This window comes from Epargyreus clarus, unplaced genomic scaffold, assembly GCF_041222505.1.
Source record: "Epargyreus clarus isolate Ecla_fem2 unplaced genomic scaffold, WU_Ecla_fem_2.2 ptg000005l, whole genome shotgun sequence".
Lineage (NCBI taxonomy): Eukaryota > Metazoa > Arthropoda > Insecta > Lepidoptera > Hesperiidae > Epargyreus > Epargyreus clarus.
Window position 1 is genome coordinate 13,525,198 of NW_027332213.1, and position 26,092 is coordinate 13,551,289.

General features: G+C 35.8%; 1 protein-coding gene and 1 long non-coding RNA gene across 2 annotated transcripts in view; one reads left to right on the forward strand and one right to left on the reverse strand.

Moving 5' to 3' along the window:
- The window catches only part of LOC140742343 (uncharacterized), a 105,437-nt gene extending 82,996 nt beyond the window's left edge, over nt 1-22,441 (forward strand). Inside the window, exon 3 of the long non-coding RNA XR_012102271.1 lies at nt 22,303-22,441. This is a non-coding gene — a long non-coding RNA (uncharacterized LOC140742343). The remainder of the gene's footprint in view (nt 1-22,302) is intronic.
- Scp2 (Sarcoplasmic calcium-binding protein 2) overlaps nt 1-26,092 on the reverse strand; it is a 63,790-nt gene that overhangs the window by 11,817 nt on the left and 25,881 nt on the right. The gene's annotated exons all lie outside the window — the stretch shown is intronic.

Sequence of the window (26,092 nt, forward strand, 5' to 3'; positions counted from 1 at the left end):
ATAATAATTCAAAGCTGTATTTATCAAACATAAACGAAACTTATCAAGAAAATTATGAAGCCCTTTCTAAAGGTGATAAGGACATAGATCCTATTAAAACTTTACTAATGGATAGATTGTACTGAGATTTTAATTAAGAAAGTTCGGTATCAAAATTGTTTTTTATTCGTAAATAAATTGAAGCTGTGTACTTTTAATTTCCAAAGTACTAGAGATTGAATTAATATTATCTTTAGTTATAGAATTTAACTTTGAGACTAAAATTGGGCCTAGAATACTCAAACAGTACTTAAAAATTTGAGGCCTTTTTTAACTACGCTACGCCCGCTTCGTATACAGTTAAAAGTATGCTATGTGTTAATCCAGGTCATAAATGATCTGTGTGACAAACTTCATCAAAATCTGTTAAGCCATTTTTGCTTTAAAGTGTAACAAACATCCATGAATCCATTCATCTCCTCTAATTATCGTGTTACTGTTTACTGCGACTAAGATGCTAATACTTGACATTTAAGAACGTGATCGAATATTCATTATATAATATGAATTAAAAATTAATCAGTGATGGCAAAACACAGTGTGTTTATCTATGCGACCCGCTCTGAAATAAACACACATTTTAGTAGTCTAACCCATGTTTACATAATGATTCCCGAAACTCGAGTTAAATTGATTCTCGCAACCTATTAACAAACTATTCGTGATAAATTACTTTGTAATAGCTTGTTTAGTGTTTTGGCTTAATTATTTTAGTTGGACGTTAGCTGATCTTGTTTTGAAATATATATTTAATTATCTTTATGTAATTTCAAGTTATTTCACGAGTTCAGAGAAAGAAGCAGTTCACAAAAAGCTAAAGGTAGTAGAACCCCTTGTGGTTCGACTCCGGCGGGACGACCACACCTACATATTTCTGCCTCATAACAGCAGTGTTAAGCGCTGCTGCGTTTTGGTTTAAAATTGTTGTAAGGGTCTTGTAAAAGTACCTACTTGTCTGAGGCGTTACAAATTAGACCTCTTTTGATCTAATTAGTACTCGAAACAGCTTAACAGAAACCCTGTAAAAATACCTGTTATAAGTTGTTGTTGTAAGTTAGAGAAGCAATTAGGTGAATAATGAAGAATAGTTCGTGATTTCATATTAAAACATTTCTACATTTTCTCGTTCGTACTTTTTTGGAAATAAGGCCCAAAAGTATCCCAGAGTGGTTAGCGAAATATTTTTGTTGCCAATTTTAACGCCGAATATGGCGAAATGGTAATCGTTAATTGAGAACATGTGCACATCGAATTTATGTTTCACGTTAATTAAGTTTGGATTTTACAAACTACAAATAAATCTATACTTAAATGTATTTTTTTTATTTTAGGTCAAAGTAATTATTGTAATTTGGTGTATTTTTAGGAAATTTGAGTAACAAATGAGCATGTACTCTACTAAGAACACTTTAGGCAATAGGTCACCGAGCTGGCTTAGTGCAAATTGATAGACTTCACATATCTTTAGTAACTTTTCAAAGAATTCTCAGGTGTGTATGTTTCGTTTCGTTGTCCCTGTAGTTCCGGTACTAGAATAGGGCTACGGTATTCCCTGCCTGTCGTAAGAAGCGACTAAAAGGGGGCATCCGTGGTTGCGGGCGGCAAGAGTGGAAGCTCGAACCGTCCAGTAAGCGACTCCGAGAAGGACGGCGGTATGTGTGATCGCATACCGTCGTGAAGACCAGATGGTGTGGGAGGAGAGTTTGCGCTCCTCTCTCTCAGGGCAGAACCCGATCGGGGCATCGCGCTTGGAGGACTCCGGTTGCGTTCCGTCAGAGATCCCGGAGTTCTCCAACAAGCGTTGAGGACGGCCACGGGGGGGGGGGGGTTTAGTGCGGTAAAAATCCCACATAACCCGGCATCGCTCCAACGTCGTCGGGTACCTTTTGAAGGTTTCCCCCTCGTTAAGAAAAAAGGTGTGTATGTTTCCTTATAATGTTTTATTCAACGTTATACATGACAAGTAACTTTAATACACATATATTTGTAAATCAGAGGTATTTGAGTTTAAACATAATTATGACTCAATCTATTGAGAGGCAACTAATAAGCTATCACTACATATCATATTGTATAATAAGTTGTTATAATATGCGAATAAATCCATTGAAACGTGAAATTTTATATCGTTTTATATGAAAGCTAAATACATAAGGGCTTCAGTATAAGGTCTCGAAAGCTGTGAAATCCCCGGCGCAATTTGCAAGAATTGCCAGAGGCCCACCTGCCTTTTGAAAGCTTTCAGGCTCCGAATAAAGCTTTGATCGTAAACGAATCTTTTTTCACAGACCCTTTGTTTTTACCCTTTTAGACTTGTTAAAGATCAGCCTTTTTCTAGTTTATTTTGATTTGTAGCTTGATATAGCATATAAAATATCTGTGTACGTAAAAAAAGGTATTGAAATGAGGTACTTTAAATGGAATACGATTTTTTTATTATTACTGGGGATTGTGATTTTATTTCATTAAAATCGTAGTTTCACCAAGTAATTACTAATTTAGTCGATTGAATATTAAATTACTCAATTATAAACACAGTATTTTAATTAACCGAATTCAAAAAGGAGGTGGTTATCAATTCGGCCGGTATCTTTTTTTATTTTTTATTTTTTTTATGTATGTATACCAATTACTCCGCCGTTAGTGGACCGATTTTAATAATTTTTTTTTATTGTGTAGAGACGAGCTGGAAGTTGGTCCCATTTAAATATGGTTAGGATCCATTGATTGGTTTTGGAGAAAAAGAGGGGAACTCCTCCACGCATGTAAATATGACAGCCTGAAGTCGGCGCTCATATAAGACACGCTGTTTACATCGTTATCCAAGGAAATATATTGAGCGCCGACTTCAGAAATATATACTAAACCAACATTTATTTGAATTATTTTTTACTTTGTAGTGACATAGAAGTCGGTTGTATTTTTTGTTAAATTTTTTTTTCTAATTCTTTGTTACATCCTTTTCCTCTTTTCTCTTTCGCTTTTCTATTTTTTTGCCAGAACACACATTACACCGATACTATGTACTCGTACGAGTAGTTACAGTAAGTTCCGTCTGTGTTTGGTTCGCAAAATACGATCATTGAATGAAATTTATTACAAAACATACTAAGTATTCAATCTGAATGTTACTAGCGAATGTAGATGTAAAAGAATGAAATTATGTACAGAACCTTATTTAACATTTGATTGTTAAACAATTTTTGATAATTCATCACCTATAAGCGCTAAAATAAGGGATATTTTTTTAGATTATGTCAGAGATCTATAAATAAAGCTTTTAAAGTAACTTTCGTAAACCGAAAACTACTACCAACTGTCCGTACCCTGTATCAATCAATAGCCAACCCCCGAAGGGCTAAGCCGCCCTCGGGCAATTTGCGGGGAATTGCTGAGATTAAACACCTGCTCTCCATTACGGCTTTTGACTTGTCACAACAGATTACGAATATAATTCTTGACGTAATCATGATAAAGTGATGTAAACGGTCTTTTACATATATTTATAGTACGTTTATATTTATTGATTTCATGAAGTAATTGTTGTTTGAAAAACTAAAGATAAAATATAACTAGTATTATACCAGGATATTAAAGAGTCGGGAGTCTGTATTTATAAATATTTTATGATATTTACATAACTGTATCACATATTATGACATTATAATTAGAACCACAAACAATCCAATCGGTTTGAAAATCAAAATTTCATGTTCAAATATTTGATTTTCGACGTCCAATTGAACAGCAGACATCTGCGGTATTCATTTACAGCCACGTCATTAATTTTGCGGTCCAATTACATAAATGTAATTATGGTCATTTGGATTTGAAAATCGTTTGCATTTGGATCGCAACCATAACTGGTTTTAGAATTCAAAATTTGTATTTAATTAGTACATTTTTGACATATACACTATGCGGTTTGGGAAATATTTTTAAATCGATCTATTTGAAAACCTTTTTATTTCTCTTGTTGGACATGCGTGCCTTCCTGTAAATAGGCGAGACTTGAATAATTGTACATCATAGTGTTTCGAGGCGAATTAAGTACCACAGACCTGTATTTGTTTTGTACCCAAATAGGTCTATGGTGGGTACCCTACATACGGCCGACAGTAAGTTTATTACGAGCATAAGGCCGTGCTATTGATCGTTGGAAACTGTCACGACGTCAGTGGCGATTGCTGTCGACTTTCACTGTCTCTAGTTAGCGACTGCTGACGAATGTCTCCGACCGTCGTCGCCTGTCTTTAACCACTGCCGATGACAGTCAGAAACCATAGGCATTCATGGGCGATTATGCGAACTGCCACTCTTATATTAGTGTCCTTATAGAAATAGTACATTACAATACGAGGACGAAAAATTTTTTTCTGACAAGTGTGAGTTTGCAGGCCGAGCCGCAGGCGAGGACTGCAATCACACGAGTCAGAAAAACATTTTTCGTCCGCGTGTTGTATAAAATTTTATATTACGGGGTCGGAAATGGGGGTTTAACGCACGCGAAGCGTGCGTAAAACGTCCATTTACGCACGCCGTGATATAAAATACTATAAAAGCCCACTTTTGGTTTTTCCAAATGAAATATTTTTGAGATAAAATATAGTTCAAATTGAAGCCAAGTGTCTTGAGATTTTAATACCCGTTAAGTAAAGAAAATGTTTTATGCCTGTCCTTAAGTATGGCAGCGAGTTAAGTCTGCTCTTAACCTTTTTGCACAAGAAACACAAATTAAAGTCGCTACGTAAATATCGCTCCAAAAACTGGATAACTTAAGCCCTCTTTGCTAGTTAAGCTATAAAATCAACTTGGCCGCCAAATTATTTTGTAATTGAGGGCCACCACGGAATTATAGTATTTTATGTTATAATGAAATTCCGCGCGTCCCTCTGGCAGCGGTCACGCTTTTATCCGATTTCGAAATGGAGGAGGTACTTATTCAGATGTGTGTATTTTTTCAATATTGAATATAGTTTCAATGTACATTTAAAACGTAATGTGACTTACATTACGTAACTTATTAGTAACAATAATTTTTGTGATTCAACTTATGTGGCAAAAGTTACTTTTATTGAAATTATAAAACCGTAAAAATAACTTTGACGTCAAAAGTGTCACTTGAATTTGCTACTACCCCCGTTCAGCAGTAATTTTATGCAAATTACAAATAGTGGACACTTCGGTGCGTGATCTAATATCAAAATCAAAGACCTAAATGATTTTGCAAGGATTGATCAAATTTTTGATCTATTCAGGCTGTTTAAGCCTAAATATCAAAAATCTGTCCTTCGAGCTCTGCGTACAAACTGTCCTTCAGTTTAAATTTTGTACTCGGTTATAAATATTTTTTATTATTAAAAAACCTTCAACACTAGATTTGGCTTCACAAATATGCTTTATGCACGTTTCAGATAGTAAAGGTGTTTTGGACAGTCTTTGCGGTTCTCGGAACGCCCGACGTGCCGGGCGAACTTTGACGCGGTTTCCTTTGTGTTACCCTATCGGGCTGACGTGCGTTTGAAAATAATGGTAAATTCCTGTAAAATGTAAATTTAAAACGTAAGTTTAAGTTATAAACGTGATGGAATTTTTGTGGTTACCTGTACCTAAATTATAAAATTTATTATAATTAAAAAATAAATACCACGCTAAAATCGTTACCCTGACGATCTTGATGAGGAGAATGGGACAAAATTATTAAAATCATGTTTTTCTCATCGGTTATTGATAAGTGTTCAAAATTTTAAACTAATTGGACCGTTCGAAGTAGGTAAAAATCGAGTTCTAAGATTCTGTTACATACATACATACAGGTCAAGCTAATAAAAGCGTGGTAATTAGGTTGTAGTTTATCGTGTTTTGGTTTAAAAGTAGCGTATTTGCTGCTACCCCCATTAAGTAGTTTCTTTACGTAAATCACAAATAGTGCACATTTCTGTGCGTAAAAATATAATTGTTATATAATTGTTGTGTGACGTGATATAGAACCTAGAAAATAAAATTGACGTAAATACAACGCACGTGAAAATAAACAAAATGTTGTGTGTCGTGATATGGAACATAGAAAAAAAATTGACGTAGGGTTCCTAGTCGTAGTGTTGACAGATTAATCTGCCACTACTACTTGTTATTAGTCTTCCCCCGCCATCGCGGTTATACCATGACAACGTTTTATGCAAGTGGGAAATATTGGAAATGAAGAAATTAAAACCGCCAATCGTGAGAACCCCTTACATAATACAATATACTATCATTTACCGACTTATTATTAGTCTAATTCGAATTAAGATACCCCACTGTGTCTTTGACTACTTACCAGGAAGCCCTGATTACTAGTTTTAAGGATTTTTCTAAAATAAATGCATTTTTTTATTTATACTAGTCGCCTCCAACGATAATTAAGGGATCGGAGTATCGCTAGATCACGTGACAAGCTCAATTTTATCAATAGAGCTTATAAAATACATTACCCTCCGCCGGCTAGTAAAAATAGCACTAATTTCATAAATGATCTATTAAATCAGCATCTTGTTGAAAATCTTACTAAATCAAGCCTGTAAACCGGCTATAAAATCAGCATCTTGTTCAAAATTACCCAGTAATATTGCACGGATAGTCTCTCATTGCAATGTGTCGTGTGTGTATTGTGCAACACTGCAATCTAGCTCAATCTAGCTAGACTCGAAGCTAGACATGGAACTCTCAGGCGTTACCAAACAACAATATTACCGAGTTATACTGATTGCGGCAAGCATCTACATTGCGCAATGTAGAATGTAACTCGACATACAATTGCAGCTATAAATTGCCACAGAACTCACCACTTTACCAGCCCCTCTGTTTAATACTTGTTTAATTGTGAACCCAGAACTGTTCCATTGAAAAAGGTGTTTTCTCAAAGATAGAGGGACTTGGACATAGTTTATTCTCACCTGACATGCATCTTCTCTCAGAATAAGAGGGTCTTGGCCTTATAGTTCATTCTCATTTGGTCAGCGCGGTGGGGCCACGGACAAATATGCAATAGTTCTTCACATAACTTTAAGGACCTTTTTAAAGAAATCTCGGGTGTGTAGGTTTTCTTACGATATTCTTTTTCACCGTTATATTGGATGTTATAATGTATTTTTAATACGCATATGACTTTGAAAAGTTAGAGGCATGGGCCTGGAATTTGAATATCTACCCGACTAAGAAACTAAGCTTCAACCACCAGGTTATATCGTTACTATGTTTTAAAGTACATTAATGTACAATATTTTAGTTTTATCGACGCCTCAATTGCCGTGCTTAGGCACTAAACGTTTAATGTTTACGCTATTAAAGTAATCGTTATCGAAACTACTTCAAGTAGCACGCGAGATTGTAGCGGGTTTAAATAAATTTCAACTTTTATCTTTATAGTAGCTATAAAATTAAAGTCCCTCGTTATGTACCTGTGCCCAGCGGTGAACAACAACGTGGGTTGCTACCAAGTATTTGTCGTCGTTTCATCAAACCATCATTGAACTACCGCTTCATGCGGATCTCTACCTCTTAATCCTAGAATAGACCCATGCCCAACAGTGGGACAATAATAGCTTAACGACGACATACTTTTATTATAACAATAAAACTAAAACATTTTTGTTAGATTGACGTACATACATACTTGAGCGTCTCCAAAACTTATGTATACGGTTTATATTTGGCTTAAGAAAGTATGACCATGTTTCAGAATATCGTGCTAAGCTCAAGTGGCTCCCAATTCGTCTTCGCCGGAATGCTCATATTCTATCTCTTCTCTATTGTTTACTGTTTAATCCAACTGCTCCTCCTTACCTCAAACAACGCTTCCAGTTTCTCCACTTGTCCCATGACCGATCCCTTCGTTCCTCAGAAAATCTTGCTCTCTATACTCCCTCTCACTCAACTTCCTTTTACAAAAAATCCTTCACTGTATCCGCTATCCGTCTTTGGAACTCCCTTCCTGTATTTATTCGTTACTCTCAATCCTTATACTCCTTCAAAAACCTCGTCAAATCTCATTACCTTCAACTCTAACTGTCTTTCTTTCCTCTGCTCCTTCTAAATGTGTGCTCTTACTGTCAATAAGTTTTTAAAACAGTATTAATTTTGTTTTTAATTTTTAATTTACAATTAGTTACTCTATAATTATAAGTATGTATATCAAGTATGTCAATTATTTATTTATTTATAATTATATTTTAAATTTACGCTTGTTTTTATGTGTTATGTAGGTAGATTTTTAACTATTATTTATTTGCACCCTACCTATTCTTATAATCATCCACTCTTTAACTCCTCACCCTAAGGTTGCCTGGAAGAAATCGCTGTCTTAGCGATAAGGCCGCCTTTTGTATCGTTCAATATTTGTATGTTTTTATTCTTGTATTTTGTTTTTGGGTACAATAAAGAATATTATTATTATTATTATTATTACATTCCTCTAAAATAATAACATATACTTTCATTTTTATCTTTGAAGGTTTTTGAGCTCAAAAGCAGCTCGTACTAGATAGGAATATATTTTCCATATTACTTTTGTGATAAAAGAAATACAAGCGCGTCTCTCGTTTCTTTAGTACAAGTTTGTCAAAGTAAATTGGTACACGAATATACAGAGATATTTTTTACTATATATTTAGAGGAATAATACTTCTTTCAGAATTTTAAATGAATGTTGTGTGTTTATTTAAACTTATATATTTGGTATAATAAATTAAATAAGTTGTGTTTTGTCTTCAAAAGTATAAGGTATAAGGTATTTTCGAAAAACTATTCCGGCGGCACCACCGCTACGTTTATTTCTGCGTAAAACAGCAGTGTTAAGCGCTGCTGTGTTTGAAGGGTGTGGTTAGGTTAGGTTAGGTTAGGTTAGGTGCAGTACTTGCACTTGCAAACTTCATGCTAAATCAACGAAATAGTATGCCGGTGGTACCTCCCTGATCGAATCATACTTATTCTTTCCCATAAATTATAAAAGATTACTCACTCCTAATAAGTAAATCTAACCAGTTTTGACAAGTGAAATTGCCACTGTAATCTATTTTCGTGTTTTTAAATTAAAATATTAAAAAAATGTAGTTTTTAGATCATTTAGGAACGAAACGATATTTCTACGCACTTTCTCTTCCATTTCGTGTTTTTGCACCGCTTAATTGCGCACGTCGGCATTGTTACGCGTAAATTACACTATGACAGCCATTAAATGGCTGACAGAATTGTCAGCCGTTTTAGCCATTCAATTACAAGGCGGTGAGATATCTATAGTTATCTATGTTCTGTCCCTTTAAAATCTACATCAACTCCATAAAATATCTATGAGAACGTATCTTATCCGGGATATTATTTTACAGTCCAGCGATTCTGAAGCACACAATAAAATCCATGAAAAAGACATGAGGTGAAATTGCTTTGACTTCAAAGGCAAGGAAACTATAGATTGGACCGGAAAACGGTAAACTTCGTACCTTCATATTAAACCTTTTGTTTGGGGCTTTGTTTTCATACTATTTTTATTTATATTTATCTTTAAAACCTTAGTAGCTACGAGTACTTATTGTTTAGTGTTTTCATCAGACTAAGTAATTAATGAAAAGTGATCTTTATTGGTTAATAGTTTTTAACTTAAACGTTATATTTATAACTCTTATTTTTTTTTCTTTTCTCTTAGCGCGTTTTCGGAAAATGATGAGTGAATTTTTCACAACGACATTTAAAATCGACACCATGTAAATGCTACCCGTTTTGTAGAAAAGCTTTTTTTGGGTATGATATTATGAAACGATACATTACGGACGGTACGATAAATACGGATATGATATGATACGACGATCCTTACCATTTTGTATATATTTTCTTCTCTAATAGTTTCATTTGTGCATCGACTTTTTTGACAAATGGTAAATACGAGTATGTATCAAAAATTTTGTTTCTTCAATTATATTTCCAATCAGTGTGGGCTCAACTCAAACTTAGCCGGTTTTTATTGTTGATATGTTAACAGCACAAACAATAATATTTATATGTATTTATATTACAAAATGTAAATACTTGAAATTCCCACATATTTATGAGGACGTGTAAATCACCGAAATACACAGCAACGTAGGAATTTCAGGCACAAAAATATTACTTGTTTGCATGAAATTCCCATTTATAACCAGTTCATCCCGCAACAAAGGGCTATATAAATATAAGCCCTTCAGGCTTCAATCCTTTGGTCCCGTTTGAATATTATCAATTATTCAAGAATCAAATATGGTTACGTGTAATCTATAGTCGCATTGTCTGTAAAATATACATAATATTATCACTTTAAAACGTTCTGGTTTTAAGCGTGTGAACGACTTTATCAGCTGAACTGCAAGGTCGCATGCTAGTAGTTTTTTTTGTATATAATATAGAAGTAGCAGACGAGCATACAGTCCACCTGATGGTAAGCGGCTACTACCGCCCATGGACATCTGTAATCAAGCCCATACAGGGTTAGATTCCTATTTGAGGTCGGCCACAGATGCGCTGCCTCCTTTGATCCTCCTTTGGTTTAAGCTAAATGATGTGTCTCTTACCACACCCTTCAAACCAGAACACAGCAGCGCGTAGCACCGCTGTTATTAGGCAGAAATAGGTGTGGCGGTGGTGCCGCCTGAGTCGAATCACAAAGAGTTCTACCACCTTCAAAATTCATATTTTGTAGAGAGATCTTGACTATCTTAGAAACAACCATATTATTCTTTACGTTAAAACACGAGCTCACAACGACAAAGTTTGATCCACGATAACGTCACAACTCAATTTAGCCGTTCCTTTGACAATTACTGGTAGCGAATTTGAAATTTATGTAGATGTAATCTTTTCATATGTTCCTTTGAAGCTTCGAAAAATTAGAATGACAAAAATAAAATGACATTTTTATTTCATGGAAATAACATATGTAGAGCATTTGATAATAGTAATTGTCAGTAAAATTTTTATCGTTCATTTTTTCATACGATTGAGATAGGTAGCGATTTGGTACCGTGAAGTTTTTAAAATTAGAATTAAGAATAGATTAGTAAAGATACTTCGCCGCCTTGAAATTGAATGAAGCCACAAACGGCTTATTAGTAAGTTATTGTTTGAATTCTTGACAAATAAAAACATTTTTAGAGAACATTTACGAATAAATAACTAATACTGCGTAATTTACATACTAAATAAATAAATCAAATATTTTAGGGACATTTTAGCACGGAGACGTGGCAAAACTTTTTTACGCAACTATCGAATTCTCAAAACTGGGTACATTTTCTTGAGGAGTGAGTAATCTTTACTAATCTATGCTCTGATATTATATAATTTGACACCTGTTTCTACCTAATAACAGTAGTGTTTGGCGCTGTATTTCGCTTTGAAGAGTATGGCAAGGGAGACGTATTTATCCGTCCAACTTAGTCTTCAGGGTAGCAATGCGTATGTTGCCAATCTCAGCGCTTTTCCGAGGAAATTTGAAAACTTTTAAAAGTTTCTCACTTCCGACTGCCGTGAGCTTTGAGACACATCACACATCTAGTTATCATTTTAGAGCTAGCTTTCTTAATTTATGTAATATGAATATATTATTAGGATTAAGGTCGTTAATTTATCAAATGATTAAAAATAATAACCTTGATTATTTTGATAAACTGCTATTGTTTTAATACATAAATATGATGTAGGATACGAGCATACAAGATATCTTATGTTAAGTGGCAACTGACACTCACACATATAAATAGATGCCACTACACTTATTTTTATCTAATAACAGCAGTATTAGGCACTGCTGTGTTCCGGTTTGAAGGGTGTGGTAAGGGAGATGAAATTGACACGGGAATTTAGTTAGATAAATATTTCGCATGGATACTTCTAGTCTTATGTAATATAGGGTGTCTTCACACATCATTGTCATATACGAAGACTTGAAGGTGGTAGAACCTTTGTGGTTCGACTCCGGCGGCACCACCGCCACACCTATTTCTACCTAATAACAGCAGTAATAGGCGCTGCTGTGTTCCGTTTTGAAGGGTGTGGTAAGGGAGACAGACTTTTCCGAAGCGTTCCAGCTTAGTCCTCAGGGGTAGCTGCGCATCTGTGGCCGACCTCAGACAGGAATATCTAATCCTATCTGGGGTTGATTACAGATGTCCATGGGCGGCAGTAGCCACTTACCATCAGGTGGACAGCATGCTCGTCTGTTACTCCTATATTAAAAAAAAATGTGTCATTTTAAAACTTAAGATAGGATTACCATTCTACCTAAGGTTGGCCGTAGATGCATTAGATGACGTAGATGTAGACCCCTGAGGACTACGATGAAACGCCTCGAATAAGTAAGACGGTTCGGTTCCGGCGACACCAACACTACACCTATTTCTAGGGTTGATTCCAAATGTCCATGGGCAGGAGTAGCTACTTAAAATCAGGAAGACTGGATGCTTGTCGTACTTATATATTATATATACAAAATAATAATAATATTAGAACACAGCAGGCCACTGCAGCGATAAGCCAGAAACAGGCAGAGTGAATCCACCCAATTCATGTGGTTTTCAACAGAGCCTAATCTACATTATTGTAAAGTAAAAGGTCCTCCACATTCAGAATACTAAACAGTCTAGATACAAAATAAATTTCAATATTCATGCCACGGTCCCAATCCTGAGTAACTTTTGAATAAAGGCTGATTTAGGGAACAGGGGAACAAATCGGACAAATAAGTACGCGACTACAAACCAAATGTATGAAAGGGAAAGCCATTTTGTACTGAAATTTGTGTCTGTGTGTATTTTTATTAGCATCGAGTTTTGGGGGTTGGTGGTACATCGTGGATCTGTGCTCCAGTGATAACTAGATATTCCGAGGGTCGGAATTTTTGTCGTATTTGCATTTTCAATATTGTTATTGTTTTTACATTTGACGGTAAACAGTAATGTGAGATACAAGACAAGACCATATTTCCACTTGAGGTCGGCCACAGATGCGCCGTTACCCCTGAAGACTAAGCTGAAATGCTTCGGCAAAATATGTCTCCTTTGCCACACCCCTCAAAACAAAACACAGCAACGCTTAATACTGCTGTTATTTGGCAGAAATAGGTGTGGCACTGGTGGTATTCGTACTTTTTTTAGAAACAAAGTCAAATTACAATTGTAATGTTAGCAACATGTTACACATTACTCATACTTAATAATTAATCGCTAAACTCCAAAGCGAACTGGTGTCGTTAAAGATATAATTTATGGCCCGCTATGACATGAGGGTAAATTTGACGACAATAATTTTTGTCAAATATTTGGCATGACTTGTCTGACTTAAGGAGAAAAACTATAATTTTAAATTACCGTAGGTAACTTTCTTCTGTCTGGTTTATTAATCTTATTTTGATCAGATTGTGGAGCCTATAACATTATTTGTGTAAATAAATAAATAAACAATATAAAACATTATTAAATAATACTAATTAATTTTAATTATTTGAATAAATAATGTTTTAGTTGGCTTTTATTTCCTTCAGTGGAAAAACTAATTAACTAATAACTAACTATTTAATTACAATTAAAGTAATTTTGGTAATTCCAAAAAAAGCTTTTTGCGGATTAAGCACTTTCTTTCTTTCTTTATTATAACATAGTAGAATAAATGAAGCTGTGAAGAACACTTATGTTTAGCATTAGGAAAAGGTTATAGAAGACTGTACTCATATTTTTCTTTTAAATCGCTGCTCGCTTCTTGTTATCGATAGAACCAGGGCTAGATTACGATTAATATTCTCGTAAAATATTATAGAAATGGATAATGAGCACGGAATCTGCGAACGCAGTAACGTTTTCTCGCATTGCGTGTGATAAAACCAGGAAATACTAATATTATTACTGTATGTATGTAATGTATATAACCAAATAAAGGTGGTAGAACCCTTTGTGGAGACATCGTGGTTGTAGTCACACTTTCAGTAGTATTAGGCAATGCTTCAGTTACTCTGATTAGAAGCTATGAGTGTTGGTCTGGTTTGAAAAGTGAGAGTAAAATAATGCATGAATCGTTCCACTTTAGTCTGTAAGCGTTGGAACGCATCAGTCGCGGACTGGGCTTAGGTCGGAACCTATTTTTATTTAAAACTTATTACTTAATTAGCATCTGCAACCAACTTAGTTATGAAGCCAATCACATTTGGGACTCATGGTAAATATCCATAGTGGCCAATGACTAAATTACAAGATGGACGGCATACTCCTTTTCCATCTTAACGTTATAAAAATCATATTAAAATACACCCTACTTCCCAAGAACATCCGCGTAAAATGATAGTCAAGTAATAATACAACGCAAATTCAATTTTCATCAAAGTTAACATGATAATTTACATTTTCTTTGTAACACAAGCTTCACATGTTTTGAATATGAAATACTTTTAGTCACGTCGTGAGCGTTAAAGTGATTACACAAAGCTATTTTGAAAATAATAACGTTATCGTAAACGTCGTCGTTATCGTTAAACGGTTATCGTAAGTATACGTGAATTAACGTTTCAAGCTAGGACGAGATATTAAGAACATTATCAAAGCTTAGTGCTTTACTAGTAATGTTAGCAATTTCTAGTATGCGTTTACTAAAAAAAGTTTAGAACAAAATAATCGTACTATGTATCATAGCACTTATAGATGTCTGCAATGTAAAATTTTGGTTCTTTAGACAAATAAAAAATATCGAACTATTCAGCTTTTAAAGGATTAAAAACGGCACGTTATTAATAAGCCTCCGCCGTCACAGGGCTCTATCTCTTATTAATGGTATTGAAACGAAAGAATAAAAATACACACATATAACATCAAATTTATTTATTAATGCGTATTTAGTATTAGTATTCCGTTATAAACAATTGAAACTGATATTGAAGAAATCCCTATCATAACTAAAATGATATATTAATTTATACTGTAGTTAATATTAATACTAACCCTAATCAGGTATAATATCAGTATTATGTGTGAATGTTAATAAAATATGATACACAGTTCCCTAGGGAAGGATAAATTACCCTTATTATTTGATCTCCAGCCTTTGAATTCGTAGTATAATGGTAATATTAAACATACTGAATAGACAATGTTGGTAATTTTAAATACTAGCATCTCCCCGCGAATTCGTAAGCTTAAGTGATAAGATGATATTATAATACAACTTTCATCCAATCAGGGGCGGAATTACAAGTGGTATCTGCCGTCCTTCATCGAATATTTATATAACAGGGATTTTACCAGCATCTGGTAAACTATGCGTTACCACTGAGGACTAAGATGGCCGTCATATATGTAAGTCAGTCAACATCCACACCTTTCCTCCGATGCACAAGAACAGTACCCTTACCAGGAGATTTTACGTTTCGACAAATATGACTGTTTTGGTATTTGTTTACGTATTTGCCCATACAAATTCCAATCAGCGCCCCTAGCGGATTATGTCCGAACTAGAAAATCGTATGGGCCAATACGTAAACAAATACCAAAACAGTCATATTTGTCGAAACGTAAAAACTCCTGGTAAGGGTACTGCTACAGTAACACAGTGGTACCAGTATGATACCATACTGGCTATACCATCTCTCTTCTATCTTTTATTTGAAAATAATTAAAAAAATATATCTGGAATTTAAGTCTAAGAATTTTATTTCCTTTACGCTACTCGTTAACGAGGGTTTTATAAGAAACCTGTTTAAACGAGGGTTATCGCTCCAATAATTTATTACAAGGTACCTAAGCTGTTCCTGAGCTCACTGAGGAATTTCAAGACCCAGCTAAGCCGCTTAATAGCACTAATCCTAGGATCAAAGATCCTCAAGGAATCCCAGTTTGATTTCATCTAATTAGACATCCTAGAGATTTATTAGGAAAACACGTCGGAATTTTGAAATGTTAGCAAAAAGCTGTCTGAAAACTTGTAGCAAAAGCTCGCTTGCGAAAAGTTTGTCGCAAAAAACTGTTACAAAATGTAACAGAACATAGTTGGGAGCTTGGTTGGGATTAGTTTTTACATGGATTAGATAGTGAAAAGAATTTGGGTTTAATTAATGTAGTTTCATAAAGAATGGTGAAATAATTTAACATTAGAAATTGAGGTCCTTTTTATCCGACTGCGACAGAACGGGGGTTATATCTTTTGTACGAGTACATAAATGAAAATGTAAAATGTAATATATTTACATGTTTGGTACCGGCTACCCCAAACGGCGTGATGGATTTCGACACATAAAATTTTAGATTCATCCCAGTCAATTTGAATTATAAAAAATAAAAATGGCGATTTCTTTTTCACATGCAATAGGCACGGTATCTAATAGTACAGAGGCTTTGCCGTTCAATAGGTTTTTATTTTAATGACGTACAGACTAGATTTTCACGAATAAAAAGACAATTTTTGAAAAAACGCAAAATTCACGATTATTTTTGAAAGACTGCTTATGTTATTCAGTAAAAAAAATTAACTCGCAAAATACCCAAAAAAGGACGAAGTACCCTAAGGTACATTATTTAATCTACCGTTACGAGCATTTTTCAAAGTAATTTATTATCAAACCTTGAGTTCAACGTCACAATACGGAAGCTTAAGGATTTAAGATGATGACGATGATTAATTGGTACAAAATTATGTACCACAAAGTATGCTATGGTCGAGAAATTTATAATTATTAATTGGAAATGATTAAGTATTTTTGTACACATTTTTGATATTAATTTGAACCCTCTGCAGAAAGCAGTATTTGTTAGAGGAGAAGTAGTAGGTAAAGAAGGATAGGGTGAATCAGATTTTGTATTTAGTAAGCTGTTTAATTGAAGAAAGGTGTTATCTATTTTTTTTTCACTTTTTATTTTGGGCAAGAAGCTAAAGCCAAAAATTAGGTAATTTTATTTCAATTAAGGCTTCATAGGATTTCAACGTATCATGACACGACATGTTACGATATTGAAAAAAAGAAATTTAGAAGGTTACATAATTTGTCAGGATTTTTTATTTAAGCGGAGGCTTTGGAGGCGCTTGTCGTGTCATGTTACAATGGAGCCTTAATCCATAGGGATTAAAGGGGATAAAAGAAAGATAGCGTAAATATCTTTTTTTTAAATATAAGTAGCAAACGAGCATGCGGTCCACATGATGGTAAGTGGCTACTTTCGCTCATGGCTATCTGTAATCATCCCCAGATTCCTACCTGAGGTTGGTCACGGAGAAATAAGTTAGAACGCCTCATATTAGTGACTAGCCCGTCAAACTCACTCTCTTCAAACCGGAATATATTTATACTCGTACATTACTGTTTTAAGACAAAAATAGGTGTGACCGTAATTTCTCCGGAGTCGATCGAGTCAGCCCCGGATCTTCAATTTTTTTAGGCGGGGCAAAAACTGACAAATGCCGCCCCTGACTACTTATATTTACTTTTACTACTATTCCTACGCGCCTCGCGATTAATAATGTTCGTGCATATGTAGTGTTGGTCAAAGTTAAGTAAATTATGAGTTGTCCATTCGTTAGTAAAATGTGAATTTGGCCGCCCTCTTAATTTGCCGCTCGTGGCATTGGCCTCAACTTGCCCCCCTAGATTCGTACCAGGATCGAATTAGGGTTCCGATACTTTAATTTTCTAAAACTTCTAAGTTCTAGATTATAAGATTGTAAGTATTTAACAACGAGAATATTAAAAATACCGCAATATCCAAGAAAATAAATAGGTATTAAATAAGATTTAACTCCTTAATAAAAGTTATGCCGGAGTCTGGTCGCGTCGTAAAACATTACTAACGAGAAAAAATCTCAAGACAAGAATAATATTCATTTATAACTACCGAAGAATTATTAAAACTTGATGTATAATCAAAATAGGACGGTGAGTTTTGAAACGTACTAGGGAGCTTAGAGACTCTCTGATGGTAAGTGGGCACTGCCGCCCAGGAACTTAATTTTTTTTATGCCTCGGAAAAGTATATCTACCTTACCACACCCTTCAAACCTTCATACACTGTTAATGGGCAGGAATAAGTGTCGTGATGCCACCGGAGTTGAACCAGAGGGATCTAACACATTTAAAAAATCTCTCATCAATTCCATATACACCTGTCGTCAATCTCAGATACGTTGCTACTCCTGAAGGCTAAGATTGCCGCTTTAAATAGATGACAAGTGTCATCCACAGCCTTTAACCGAAAAATACCTAAGAACTTCTTCACATTAGCAATAAATACAGCGCTGGACCCTTCCTAGTCGAAGTATACTGGTTCTTTTCAAAAGGCCAGGCCAATCAGTTCTATCAGACAAGGGTTTTTCCCGCCATTTCGTGATAATATACCTACTTTTAACCTTAACACACACAAACACGAACACATACAAACAGACCTAGAAAATGTCTAAATATTTATAAATGGTCCTAGCTGTTAATAATTTATAATGCTAATGAAACTTAAATCTACCTGAAGTGGAATCGTAGTCGAAAAGGTCCAATTAAGGTAGGGTCGCTTAGAATGTAAATTGGGAAAATTGACTGTAGATATAGGACCCTTAGATGTACTGTCATTGAACAAAGTGACAATTAACACAGGTTAAATTGTGATAGAAGCCCTTGGGTAGATTTACGGGTCTAAAAAGATAAGAAATGTAGGACGCGGTTTGCAGTTGGATGGGTAACCGTTAGTTTCTAAATATGCATTGGTAGAGCTTCGTAAGGCACCTTAATTGTTGGTCGCAGTAGTTATCGTAGGCGTTATGCAGTTTTCTAAAAGGGGCTTCCGGAGTTGCGGGCGGCAAGAATGGGAGCTCAAATCGCCCGGCCAGCAACCCCGGTAAGGACGGCGGTATGTGTGGTCGCATACCGTCGTGTACAACAGACGGTGTGGCGAGCGGCATGCTCACCTAGACGGAGCCCGAGGGGGCAACGCGCTAAGAGGACTCCGGTTGCTTTCCTCTGGAGATCCCGGAGTCCTCTACGCAGCGCCGAGGACGGCCACCGGGGAGGTTTTAGTGCGGTAAGAATCCCACATAACTTTGCTTCGCTCCCACGGTACCTTCGAAGGTTTCCCCCTCGAAAACAAAAAAAATAAAGAAGGCCTTATACAGTTTGACTATATGCGAAATCCTTTGACCACTAACTGGTACATGATTCCACCAAGCAGACTAGTAGACTATGCTTTAGGACAGTGTTTTTCAAATTTGGCAATAACGCCCTTTTAAAGTCGCTAAACTCGCTAGAGGCTATAAGGGACGGTGAAGAGATCAACGAAAATTAAGGGTTTTTTAAGCGGTTTAGGGCGGCATATATCTGTACCTTTACCATAGGTTTATACGTTTTGTCAAATACGATTGTTTTGGTATTTTTTTACGTATTTGCCCACACAATTTCCAATCAGGGATTGTATCAGAACTATAGTGTCAGTCGTAACATTAAATGTCTAAATTGACCAAATTGCGCTTTATGTTTTGTCTTTCTTTTTTGCGCACATGTGAGGCAGACAAAAAGACTTGAGCACTAACTTATTGTTAAGTTTACTCAGTCTACTGAAGCAAACGGAACAGAATAATGGATTGAGTAAACGTAACATAAAATGTTTTGAGAACTCATGCTTTTTTTTTTTTTTATAATATAAGAGTAGCAGACGTGCATGCAGTCCACCTGATGGTAAGTGGCTACTGCCGCCCATGGACATCTGTAATCAACCCCAGGTAGAATTAGATATTCCTACCTAAGGTCGGCCACAGATGCGCCGCTACCCCTGAGGACTAAGCTGGAACGCCTCGGAAAAGTCTGTCTCCCTTACCACACCCTTCAAACCGGAACACAGCAGCTCCTAACACTGCTGTTATTAGGTAGAAATAGGTGTGGCGGTGGTGCCGCCGGAGTCGAACCACAAAGGGTTCTACCACCTTCAGCATGCTAAGGGTACTGATGTGTGAATATCTGGTTTACAAGGTCCGGAGTAGGATGACCGTGGTTTTCACTTATTTCAGGGAAAAATATTGTTACATCTTCTTTCTACGTTTGAGAACCTCTGTTCTATGACTTTCCCAGCGGTGGGGCATAAAAATGTCTTGCCATGATTCTGAGATACAGTAATGAAATGGTTTCAGAATTAATATATTTAAATTAAAACAAGAGTCGGGTGCCGAAATAGTAATAGCAATTTACATAGCGGCGGTATCCGGCTGTGAAAATATTGTTTAAAAATCTAATTAAATAATAATAATGACTACCAGCGTAACGGAGTATCACCGAGGGGTTTGACGAGAAAAAGGTTCCAGATTCGATTCCCGGCAAGACAAATTTCCGAATGATGAAATTAGAAATCTGTTGTGACTCTAGGTGTTTGTGTATTCGTCTTTATGTGTATCCATGACACCCACGACTCAGAGAATCCTGGTGTCGGATTGTACTCGTAGTAGAAAGCGTTTTCTTAAGTTTTTTATTAAAATCAACATCATGACTTCTTTTACCATTTTTGTTATTTTTATTCTTCCGGATTTAAAAAAAACCTATAATAATTGTGTTTTGAATACTTTCTTATGTTCACAATATTATTTTATTTACTTCAAACTCAGAACCTAAACTTTCATTTCTTTTACTTAACATATTTTTTTCGTACGAAGTTTAGAAAGAGCTTTGTGACAAAAGTTGGACTTTATCTTACATATTCAGTATATCCCTCGCGCCTTAAGGTTGTATTGTCAACGTGAAGAAAACATGAACCTTATTTCCCAAGGGCTGTACCTTTATCAGGGACGAGAAGTGGGTATTAAGTACAAAGCGGATTATTTCTATTATATTTTTGTATTTGAGGTCTTTTTTAAGATATTTTTATTTTAGCCAAATTTATTATTTTAAGATATACATAAAGGAATGTGATTAAAATAAATTTGTTTTTCATAATAAAAAGGTGGTAGAATCTTTTATGGTTCGATTCCGGAAGAACCACCATCACGCCTATTTCTGCCTATAAGCCACTTACCATCAGATAGATTTCATGCTCGTTTTTGTACTTGTAAATTATAAAAAAATATTGAATATTGCCTTAACTCTTAAAGCTTAAAAATTCAAACCCCTTATATTTCCAATAACAGATATTTATAATCTTATAGCGTACATAATATGAAAAAATGTACCATTCAACCCCGCTAACAATTGTTATATCCTCCTATGAGAAAAAAAAATATTACAAAAATGAACCCATTCAATGTATAACATGTCATGAAACGCGATTAAATAGTTATTAGAATTTCTACACGATGCCAACTCCCTCGAGAACTTTCAACGTTACATCACCGCAACTTTACAGCCGTAACTTTACGATGTCCAAACTATCGTTGGATACTTACGAGTAGGCACATGTCACACTCTGTTATTCATGAGCCAATACGACTACATTTGTGAACAAGCTTAATCGATATTATTGTGTTATCTCATATTTTACACGATGTCAAACTATTTATTAACGCAATTATTTATTATATTAAAATAACGAATGTTAATTTTAGGCATTAATGTTAACGATTGTAATACTATATTTTCAAAATTTATTTATTATCTAATCGTTATGGACCTTACAATGATGTTATTGTACATAGGAGGAGGCTAGGAAGCTACTCGTATGTACATTATCTGATAGCCATCCTTCGAGTACTCAGAATGACACTCACGATGTGTACTCGAATGTCAGATTATAACTTATATCTGTATATGTCTTTAAAGTAAAGCAGAATGCAGTCCACCTTTAGGAAAATCAATTGTAAACGTGATTGTATTAAGAGTATCACACCCTTTAAACCACTAATTCTGGCTCTGGTTTTTTTTTTATAATATAGAAGTAGCAGACGAGCTTGCAGTCCACCTGATGGAAAGTGGCTACTGCCGCCCATGGACATCTGTAATCAACCCCAGATAGGAGTTGATATTCCTACCTGAGGTCGGACACAGACGCGCCGCTACTCCTGAGGACTAAGCTGGAACGCCTCGGAAAAGTCTGTATCCCTTACCACACCCTTCAAACCGGAACAAAGCAGCGCCTGACACTGCTGTTATTAGGTAGAAATAGGTGTGGCGGTGGTGCCGCCGGAGTTGAACCACAAAGGGTTCTACCACCTTTAGAACTTACGGGTACTTATATACTTAGTACTTATATACCCTACTTAAGGGTACCTATAGAGGTACCTTCGATATATGATCATGTAAATGTAATATTTAAATTTTATCCTTAACAGTCGGTGTGAGAGGTCCGCCACAAATTATGCCGTATTCAAGAGTCATCCAGGGACGAGTTAATGGTTAGCCTTAATGAATGCCAACCGAATAATTTACAATGTAATGAGAAGTTATTTATCAATATAATTGTTGTTTAAAATATCAGGTAAAATAATGTCAGTGACTGTGGAATACAGCTCCATTGTGGAGAGCCTATATTAACTCTAGGAGTATATGGCTACTGACCAATCCAAATATAAGAAAGCACAGCCGAAATAATTGAACCTAGCAACTAATTTTTTGTCCTAGGTTGTTATATAAATAACGTAGGAAAAAACAGAAATCTGATATGCGGGTTAGAACTTTGTACAGCAGTTCCTGAGTTCTAAACGTAGAAAATTTTGGGTGAAAACTTTTGGTTATTAATAAAAATTAAAGCGGAATTTAAGGTTTTGGCCAATTCTGCCCCCTTAGGAGGTGAAATAGATTTTTTATTGTATTATGTTATTATCTACTCGTACTAAGATGAGGGAAAAAACTAGTTAATTCTAAAATAAAATAGCCGCTTTCTTGCACTCATATCCTAATATGAGATTAGGATCCTGTATTTTAAATGTTTGGCCAGGGAAAATTATAGAACCTGATACGCTTGTTACGCTTGTTTCTATAATAACGCAAATTTTAATTACATTCTATAGAACATTTTGAAATTATTAAATTCTGCTCCACATAAAATTTAAATTCCATAGTGCGCTCTCGATTATTGTGCGGTAGATTAAACCAATAATTTATTTGCATACTACGTTTGAATAAACATTATCGGCATCCGTTTTAATTGTTAGATCAGAATATATACGTTATGCTCTCAGTACACGGACCATAAATAATTGTACAATACTGATACTATACAGATATTACTACATAGATAAGATAAATAGATAGATTTCTGAAGGTGGTAGAACCCTTTGTGGTTCGACTCCGGCGGCACCACCGCCACACCTATTTCAACCTAATAACAGCAGTGTTAAGCGCTGCTGTGTTCCGGTTTGAAGGGTGTGGTAAGGGAGACAGACTTTTCCGAGGCGTTCCAGCTTAGTCCTCAGGGGTAGCGGCGCATCTGTGGCCGACCTCAGGTAGGAATATCTAATCCTATCTGGGGTTGATTACAGATGTCCATGGGCGGCAGTAGCCACTTACCATCAGGTGGACTGCATGCTCGTCTGCTACTCTTATATTATAAAAAAAAAAATAAAAAAAAAAAACATAGATGCGATAAAATGCTTCACACTACACAATTGCACATGCATTATCAGCAACCCATTACTGTCCCACCGCTGGGCAGGGGTCTCTTCTCAGAATGAGGAGGATTAGACCCTAGTCCACCGCGCTGGCCAAGTGCGAATTGGTAAACTTGCGAATTGGTAGACTACACATGCCTATTTCTGCCTAATAACAGCAGTGTTAAGCGCTACTGTGTTCTGGTTTGAAGGGTAGGAGAAACATTTGTCCGAGACGTTCCAACTTCAGTCTTCGGGGGTAGGAATGCGTTCCTACCGACCTCAGGTAGGAAAATTTTATCTGTCGTTGATTAAAGATGTCGATGTTTGGTAGCACCCACTTACCATCAGGTGGTCAGTTCGTTTACTACTTCTGCGTTATTAAGAAGAAACTTATATCCATATGAGCCCTTACTGAAGCTGTCCCCATAATAAGATTGCATATGGTGACAAATGAGAGAAAGTGAATTGTAATTACTTAATTGACGTACTTCTCTGAGGGAACTTCTTAACCAAGTAAACTCAATTATTAACATGAGTTGATTATAATTGAGTTGAGTTTCCCATTTATAATTGAGTTAAATAGTTAATAACTTTGACTTGATTTGTTCTAGACATGTATAGAGTTTGTAAGTCAGAGTCAATCAGAGTCAGTTATTCAACATAGAAAACTAAATTAATGTTTAACTAGATTTGTTTTATAATTAACGGCATTTGTATTTAACTTTACCGTGATTTCGAAAACGGTGGTATTTTTTAAGAGTGTGTAAATATTACATACAAGTATTTTAAGCTTCCTTATATCTGAAAATGTTTATGGTAGGTTTTAACATTGAAAAAACATTCTTAATAAAACTAAATATATCTTTAGAAATAGTTCTATTTAAATCTATGAAAATTAATTTATATTTTATAAAATAATGAAGCTTTATTTCTAATTTAGACCCCTAAGGGGATAATTTACAAAAAAATCCTTCGTGCTTATATATATTATATAACTTGTATATAAAATTGTATGAGCTTCTGAACCAAGCTAGCCTGTCAGTTAGTTTTCAAAGTTTAATTAAGTACAGTCAGCAGAGAAATAAAATAACAAGATAAATAGAAATATATCTAATTCCCAACATGTGACTGAATGCTCTATTTATCAAAGGATTTAATTAAGGCTTGCCAAGTTTATCCATATTCCCATATTCGAATTCCCGGCGCCGTGCATTCAATAAAGATTCCCGGCTGGTCAGTTGATAAATTACTGCGGAGTTTACTAAGACAGCTTAATTAATATCTTAGTGTAGTTTATATACTAGATTCCTTCGCTTCCTTATTAATAAATTGCGCTACGCTATAAGTGTACAACTTATAGTACTTAGTACTTTATAGGATTTTTCCTTTGTCGCCACTACCCACTCAGCAACCAGACCCAGAAAAACATCTAAGTTCATTCAAATATCTATCTGGCCGGGGATGGAACCCGTAACCCGTTACGTGTCATATCGGTATGATGATCGCTCTACTACGTCGTCACTGATAGTCTAGAGCATATTACTGCAGAAGAATTCAGATGTTGAAGCGGATTTGTACACTACAGAAGTCCCTAAAATACTCTATAAATATGAATACTCGCTTGAAATAGTCTCAAGTCTAGTTTGAAGGTGGTTTGACTTTGGTGGTACCACTGTTACACCTATTTCTACCTAATAACAGCAGTTTTAAACGCTGCTGTGTTCTGGTTTGAATGGTGTGGTAGGCCATGCTGTTCCGAGGCGTTCCAGCTTAGTCCTCACGGGTAGCAGCGCATCTGTGACGGACCTCAGGTTGTAAACTAACCTCATATGGGATTGATGATAAATGTCCATATGCGACAGTCTCCACATACCATCAGGTGGCTTGTATGCTCGTCTGCTACTCCTATAATATCGAAAATAAACGGTAGTAGCACCACAATAGGATAACATAGAGTCTACCACCTTAAGCATTCTACCCTTTGTGAACTCGATTTATGGGTACGAATAATGTTTTCTTTAACAATCCGCCCATAAACAAAAGGTGTCTTAAATAACTCACGGGCAAACCTCTCAATCCAAACAAAAGTGATAGTTTCACATTTTTCAAGCCATTGTTGTTTTGACACGGTTGTAAGAGGAATGCTTTTAGGGAAACAATTGGGACTCTGTCGCAGTAATTCAGAGATAAGCGCGGGCAATCAGTACGATTTTGTGTTCAATGTACTTTCCGAGTTAATGCTGTTATTTTAGTTTGTTAGGATTTTCGAAATAAAAAATGTATTTTTATGGAATGCTTGTCAGGAAACAATTTGGAGAGTGTCAGTGTCCCTGTAGTTTCGGGACTAGAATAGGGCTACGGTTTCCCCTGCTTGTCGTAAGAGGCGACTAAAAGGGGGCTTCCGGGGTTGCGGGTGGCAAGAGTGGGAGCTCGAACCGCCCAGCCAGCGGCCCCGGGAAGGACGGCGGTATGTGTGGTCGCATACCGTTGTACGCACCAGACGGTGAGGCGAGCGCCAAGCTCACCCGGG